This window comes from Lolium perenne, chromosome 1, assembly GCF_019359855.2.
Source record: "Lolium perenne isolate Kyuss_39 chromosome 1, Kyuss_2.0, whole genome shotgun sequence".
In the NCBI taxonomy this organism is placed as follows: domain Eukaryota; kingdom Viridiplantae; phylum Streptophyta; class Magnoliopsida; order Poales; family Poaceae; genus Lolium; species Lolium perenne.
The window spans coordinates 165,024,995-165,032,935 of NC_067244.2; the positions used below are offsets into that span (position 1 = coordinate 165,024,995).

General features: G+C 45.7%; 1 long non-coding RNA gene across 1 annotated transcript; it reads right to left on the reverse strand.

The window, feature by feature from the left end:
• Positions 1–3,608: 3,608 nt before the first annotated feature.
• On the reverse strand, positions 3,609–5,787 carry LOC127311311 (uncharacterized). The gene is made up of 2 exons (XR_007857646.1): positions 4,286–5,787; positions 3,609–3,923 (listed from the first exon to the last, which is right to left on the reverse strand). It is a non-coding gene; the product is annotated as an uncharacterized lncRNA (long non-coding RNA).
• Positions 5,788–7,941: the final 2,154 nt, after the last annotated feature.

The window sequence follows — 7,941 nt, forward strand, 5'->3', positions numbered from 1 at the left end:
GCTAATGAGATCCACGACGATTTAGGGTTTTCACCGCATAATCGGATCATCCTACTCCAGGTTGGGCCTCGCGGCCACGCACGATGATCGTAAGCCGATCCTAAACAAGGCCTAAAAACCAACACGAAGTTGATCCCCGGAACATCCTGTTTAGGACTAGCGAACGACACCCTACGTGCCGCTGGATCCTCCCCCCCTTTGTAAGGCCTAACTATTGCAGATATTAAACTAATCCTTGTAGAACAAGGAGCAACCGTAACAGATCAGATCTACTAAATAATGATCAAGCGGGGTGCCGCCCCCACACCTAAGATAGGTGTGAGGGCGGCTAGACATGCAAGGGTTGCACTACGATAGCATGTTACGCGAAGAACTATGCTAACCCTAACATATCTATGATAACTACGTTGCTCGCCATCAACAAGGCTTCAGTACGAGCAACGCATGAACAACGTGGAGCTTGTGCTGCCTAGATCGCAAGATGCGATCTAGGCAGCATGTCGCTTACCGATAGAAACCCTCGAGACGAAGGAGTTGGCGATGCGCCGAGATTGATTTGTTTGGTTGAACGTTGGTTGTTGTTTATTCCATAAACCCTAGATACATATTTATAGTCCAGGGGACTTTCTAACGTGGGAATAATCCCCACCGTGCACGATACAAACTCTAACTTTTAATCTAAGATACAATCTACCATAATTAAAGATACACAGGCAATCCAGCCCAAACCCCTCGTGCAAGGCCGCTTCAGAGATCTTCTACGTGTAATCTTCCAAGCCCATCTCTCTTACGGCCCACCTCCTGATTTGGCCAAAATCTGGTGATAACACTCCTCTACTGAGCGCCATCTACAAATGACATGAGAGATCTATTTGGATTACAAGCCAAGGCAGAACTAGTTCATCAATAGATGTAAGCAGTAATTTTGTTCCAATACCGAGTTTCATATACTATAACATTGTGCGTATACTAGGTTTCTATGCTATCGTGAGTTTTTTTTACGGTACATCAAATCAATATGGGCCATCTATTGATGAACTAAAAAGAATACATACCAGAAGAAAGAGATCAGAACTAAAAATATGGGAACTGTACAATTAGGGGGTACCACACTACAACTAAATGTATATCCAGAAAGAAAATACATATATACAATGATCTTCGATTCCTTTGTCAAACCAAACAAAAAGCGTTCATGGCTATGGCCTATGGCGAGCATCTCTATATAAAGCCTTATCAGTCTAACTACCATCCTATACATCGATCGAAATTTTCCTTATCCTAGTCACAAGCTAGAGAAATGAAACACAATGAACTATCATTTATGTCAGCATCATTGACGTTGGGAAGGAGATCTCATCGTTGAACGAAGGACCGAATATCACTTATTTAAACGCTGCGGCCTCCATTGATGTGCTACCCAGTGTGGTTTTGAGATGCCCCAATAAAAGATTGTATGATCACATCCTCGGGAGTTCTCTGAAATTTCTAGTGTAGATTTAAAAGAAAACTTCCTCCTTGACGTGGATGATATCATTCAGCCCAACTTCATGTTTTGTCTGCTATTGGGCCGGTGGTGCCCTTGCCTGGTTTGTATGCAGTACAATATTAAGGACAACAAGAGGCATATGTACTCTTCTAGACGTCAGGAAGCACACCAACAACCACAACCAAGCTCCTTTTCATGGAGGGAGGCGTGTGCCAGCTTTGGGTCGACACAACATGCTTCCATTGCCATGGGATCCTGGAGGTGGAACTACAACTTACACACAAGGAACATTTGATGTCATAGCTAGAACGACCGTGTTCAAGCAAGTTTCTGCCGGCGGCCATAACTACCACCTCGATTCTGATGAAGTTCATGCCAACGTCAACCAACACTGCTTTTTTTTTCATTGGGATTCCATCAACCATGACTACTACTACCAATTGAATTATACCCCCAACCTGACCCCAATCAAATCGAATATCAGCAACTCCAATGGGACCCTGACGGGATCTTCATGGCGTCGGGTTGGGGACAAGCCAAGCTTCAAGGAGGGAGGCATGTTAGGAACCTATCCTACCCATACCCGTACCCGGGCTGGCTTCTTGGGCCGCAACATGGGCCAGGTGCGGAGCCGGCTCTCACGCTACATATACCTTGGGGCAAACCAGACTCAGAGCATCCAAGTTGGATCATGAGAAAGGCATCGGCGGCTTTCTTCTCTCCCACCTCGGCTCTGATTTCTGAGTCCCCTTCTTCTTGTTCATTGTAATTCGAATCCCAAATTCTGTATCTAAGATAGAACCATGAGGAACTGCAGTTTGGCTCCTGACACCTTGCCTGATTCACCGCGCCATCTCGAGGGTTATGCCACCACCCCCACGCCCTTGAGTTCCATGAAGATTGCTTCGCCCTTTCTCCCAGCAGTGGAGGAGCACCGGCTGCACACGGACCGTGGCAAGCGAGCAGATTTGGGCAGCCATGATCTCGATGTTCACCGAGAGGAGGCAAGATCCTTACAGACATTGTGGTTCTTGGTGCGGTGTAGCTGTGGAGGAGCTTGGAGGCGCACCGGTCTGCGGCCATGGAGAGGCTTGAGGGGGAACCTGACGCGGGGCAGGGAGGCAAGGATGATGGCCTTGGCGCGAGTGGGGTCCACTTGTCATCGTATGGGCAAAAAACATGAGTTGTGCTCTTTCCTAGAGTCGTATTTCGAAATAGAAATTGCGATTTGAGAATTCGATGGAGGTGGAGGGTTTCGTAACACGCCCTTAGTCATGTGAATGACACACATGCGACAAGTACCAGTCCAGCACCAGTAATGCTACACGCCGTAGGTTCTCCGTATCATGTACAGTTTGTAGGTTTAGCATTATTGGTCCAGCACAGAGGAAACTTGGAAACTCAATCCGTGTGATGACCCACCATTCGACCAATCATGCCGACATATATGAAAAAATAATGATCAAATCGTACTACTCCCTCCGATATAATAAGTATCCACGGTTTCATACGAGTTTGTACTCCCTCAGTTTCTAATTAAAGAGAAGTTTCAGTTTTTTCAAAATATACATATATTTAATTATGTTTTAGTTTGTAGGTATATGTAAATTTAGATAAAGTTGAGACATCTTTTATAGATAATCACAGAGAGTACTAATGTTGAACTAAATAAAGTTGTACTGGATCACCGGAATTCATTATGGGTCAGGGAGTATATATGGACGTACACATTACATAAAATAATGAGTTGCCACTCCATGATGTGCTAGCTAAATATGGAATGACAAATCCTGCATTATGACATATATAGGAAACATGCCCGTGCGTTGCTACGGGTTAATTCTCATTAGATATTTTTTATGTCACATATAATTCTGCTACTGAAAATAAGTTTTTTCTTTTATTTTATTCCATATGTGCATATATCAACAGCAACACAAAACAATCAGCACAAATTATCAAAACACAACAACCTGTAGCAATTATATCAGCAACAATTTTCTAGATTTGTCATTTTCTCTAGTCAGGGCATGCAGCAAAATATATCAGGTCTCAAGAACAAGTAGATGCAAACAATCATTAGGAAATCAGTAGGATGCAATCAGTAGCTGTATGACTCTGGTCAAATCGCAGCATTCTTTCTCCCGTCTAATGCAACCATGACAGGAAAAGGTTTATTCACTTTATTCTAGGATATGCTACGGTAGTTACAACCTCCATCACAGGCTTCATTATACGCCGCTTGCCGTCTTCCTTGTTCACTAAGAAACAGCTTAGCAAATGAATGAATTCATCACCTGAAGACACCCCCTTGAGGATCCACAAGAACGTGAGAATCAGATACCATTGACTAATACTTTTACCTGCATGCGTATAAACACCACAATACCAGATCACGCCTAGTTCCGAGAGGGATCTCCACGGTCGCACGTACCTGGAAGCGTGGAACCACGTTAGGAGATCTTGCTGGACAATAAGGGCAGAAATTGTGCAAACACAGGAGGTACACGCTATGGCATATACGATAACAAAGCCGCTATAGGGATCAGTAAAGAGAAACCAGCAATGCTTCTTTTTGAATCGTCTCTCTAAAACTGACATATTACATAGCATCATATATTCATAATATACACATTTAAATTGTTTTTAACAAATGAAATTCCCTAGCTTCATTAACAAAAAAGCTAATGTTTTTTTACAAAGATGAAAAATTGAATGAAAAAACAAACAGAGACTCACAGACTCTTCTAGAACAACAGAAATAGCAGAAAGCTAAAATAACCGTTTCCAGTTTACCTCTATTCGTAAGCATCCCATTATTTTTCAAGCGTCTTTTGATCAGCGCCCAACCTCTTGGCATGATCAAGATTTCAGTTATCATCTTCATCCCGTTAATTCCAAGCCGCATGGCCTTTTGCACCTCCGGTTTTCTGCCCCTTTTGTGGATCAATCACCACATGACAACGGCCATGTCACTGTGCCGCCGATGGACCATCTCCAGAGGGCTTTCTACCTCCATCCATCAACCGCCACCATTGCTTCCAAGGACCGAGGGCCCACCTGTTCGTGGCTGATATCGTCGCAGCTCCTATGTGTTTTTGTCATTTTCTCGCCTTTTTCCGTGGTTGTGTCGTGTCCAAGGTAGCGACAAGAGCTCGTTGTTTCATCACAGCTATCACCGCCTTGGACTATTGCGGCAACGGCGATGGCGATGAGAGATTTGCTTGCTGCACATCCTGCGACAAGAGGTCCTGGAGCTTGGCGATGTTGCTGCCGGTGGCAACGAGAGGTCCCGTAGAGTTATCAGCTGGCACGTCCAGTTATTGATGGCGGCTGCAATCGATGTTACACTTGTTCCTGCAGCAAAGAGTTTTATCACGAACCAGCGAATAATATGTAACTGCAGGCTAGAGCTATATCATCTGACCAGCCAATGATATGCCATATACAGTAGCTCGTACTGCTTTCCTAGAAAGCGAGCCATCTGACCAGCCAATTATATGCCACATACAGTCGCTCATACTGCTTTCCTAGGAAGCGAGCACGAAGGAGCTGATCCACGATTTACTGATTGCATCCAAGCTCAGCCAAAGTAAATCAAAATTAGATGAACCCAAGATAGTTGATCTAGTTTGTTCTCAGGTTATGGAGGCCTGCAGATTGGTGCGCTTCCGCTCCCTAACTGACATGGGCTCCGACCTCCAAAACTGAACCTCAATGATCACGAGGGCTGCAAGTAAGAGTGCCGGCCACAGGCGCGTTGGATACGGCAGCGGCGGCCTTTGCGTCCAAGGGTGGCAGATTCAGTACTACCGCGACCTGACGCAGGACGCCCATGGGATCTGACAAGCACTGCCTCCTCAGAAGAAGTCCAGCAGCAGATCTTGAGTCAGTCGGAGAAGAACGAATCTGACGGAGAAGGCAATATCTGATGTCCACATCGCGACGTGATGTACGTCTTCATCGACGACACTCTCACGGTGTAGCCTGCCCGATGATGCTCCCGCCGCCTAGCCGGCCACCCCGATCCAGATCGACATCTCGCTCCTCCCGCAACGCCCGCATAGTGGGCCGCCCTGGGCTCATCTTGGAGGACGTGGAGAGCGGCGCCTGGATGAATCTAGAGGCTAAGATCTAGGTACGGGGAATCGCATCAAAATCATCGACGCGAGCTGCTAGGATTTTCGATGCGATTTAGACCTAATTTAGAGATTGGAGGAGAGGGATGCTCGTTCCCTGGATATATGAGGAGGCAGCTGTCGAAGCCACCGAGAGTGCGATTTGGGCCAGGCCTGGACTCTGCTTACGCGACGAATCTGAACCAGTACGGTGGCACTGGTGCGTTATATGTAAATTGGTGGGAGGGCAAATCCGTCCAATAAAAAGTTGGACGAAAATTTTGACAGAAACCTTAGCTCCTTTATTATTATAATAATATATATATATACTAGCATAAATGCCCGTGCGTTGCAACGGTACAAAAAAAATTACAACTACGCATGGTTAGAAAGAATAACCATGACAATGGAAGAAGAGTAACCAACAACTTTGAAACTTCACTAAGAGTTTCTAAAATGGATTTTGTTATTAATGAATTCAAATGATACCAATGCATTGCAAACGGATAGACCACATGTCCAGCCTATATATAATTCTATTTTGTTATTATTAAATTTAAATTATCAGTGTAAACACGTCTTTCTTATATTTTCATGTCGAACTATTCCGTGAAACTTAACCATGATACATCTTGATTTCTATGTTCTAAAATATGTACAATTGATTGTCTTTGCTCTGCCATTACCATAGCTGAACTTGCTATTGTGAATAGCTTGACATCGTTGCTACCGATGGAAGGCACCATCTGCATCACCGCATCGATCTATAGTTTACCAAAGAATCAATATTTTCCAATCGGGAGGGCATGGCATTGGACTTTGCTGAACACAAATATTTTCAGAAATACATCTTTACATTAAATAAACTGAAAAATAGTATAACTTTATTCGAAGAAAAAAAACACATCAACTTACCCTGAGTTTTGGTCCTTTGTGACCACGTCAAATATTGATTTAGCTATGCAGTGAGGTTAATCCATCGTTCATTGTCACTGATGAAGTATGTGCTACAATGAGAGCATGTCCGATTATTGTTGTATTATTCCAACATAGCAACACCGATCAACAGAGACTGAACTTGAAGAACAGTAGTGTAATACACTGGTGGAGCTGAACCTGAATTGTTTTAAGTCGCTGGAGACGGGAGCAGCAGCTGCGCGGGTACTGATTTGTGCCGCTTTTTTTCCCTCGTTATTTCCGTTGATGCTTTGTATACAGTGTCACGGTCTGAGTTGGAGAACTATACGAGAGCAAGACTATTGCGGCTGAATTACGTAGATTTCTCAGCCTATGTATTGTTCTAGTCGGCCCCTTGTTGGCAGGGAGCGGGAGGAGGAGCTGCGCCGCCACAGGGGCGTGAAAATACTCGTCGTATTCAGAAGAGTTGAAACAGAGCAGAGCCAGGACGAGCCTGCTCTGTCCGCATTCTTGCCGCCGTCGTCGTCTCGTCGAGGTCTCCCCCCTGTACCCGCTTCTCTCCCTCTGGTCGAGATCTCCCGCTGGAGGTCTCTACGCAGGTCTCATGCGCTGCTCATCTAGTCTTCTTCTCCAGGTCGTGGCGGCAGCACTCGACCCAGATAGTCAAGAAATCCTCAACCAGGCGGCCTCCTATTGCCGAGCCGCAGCACGATCAAGCGACACCTCTGCTTCCACCCATTGACGAGTTAAACCAGGCGGCCTCATATTGCCGAACCGCACAACGATCAAGCGACACCTCTGCGTCCACCCATTGACGTCGCCATCACCATGATGACAGAACGGGAAGCAGAACCGGGATCAGATCAACATAACCGTCGGGGAGCTGAGGGAGAGCCGGATCTGCAACAGAACCGGGATCAGATCGTCGAAGCTGAGCATGCCGTGTAGGCCGTCGGGGAGCTGGCGGCGCTTAGGGAGAGCCGGATCTGCACAGAAGGGAGATCAAAACAGGGACCAAGGTTGCTAATTTATATCTCATCGGTAAGGGGTACAGACGGGCAACGGACTTTGACTCTCGCACGGAATCATCGGTCGGGGATGCGAAGGACTCTCCCTTGGAGGCGGCGCGGGCGAACCGGCGGTCGGGGATGCGAAGGACTCTCCCTCGGAGGCGGCGCAGCGAACCGGTACGAGCCTGTAGGTGGCAATTGCAGTATTATGCGATTTGGTGGGAAGGCAAAACAGTCCAACGAAAAGTTGGACGAAAATTTTGGCAGAAACCTTAGCTCCTTTATTAGTAGGTATAGATATAGATATAGATATAGATAGACTAGGAAACATGTCCGCGCGTTGCTGCGGAAATGAAATATAGCTAATATTAATAGGAGGGAACTATTCTTGTATCAATCTTGTTGC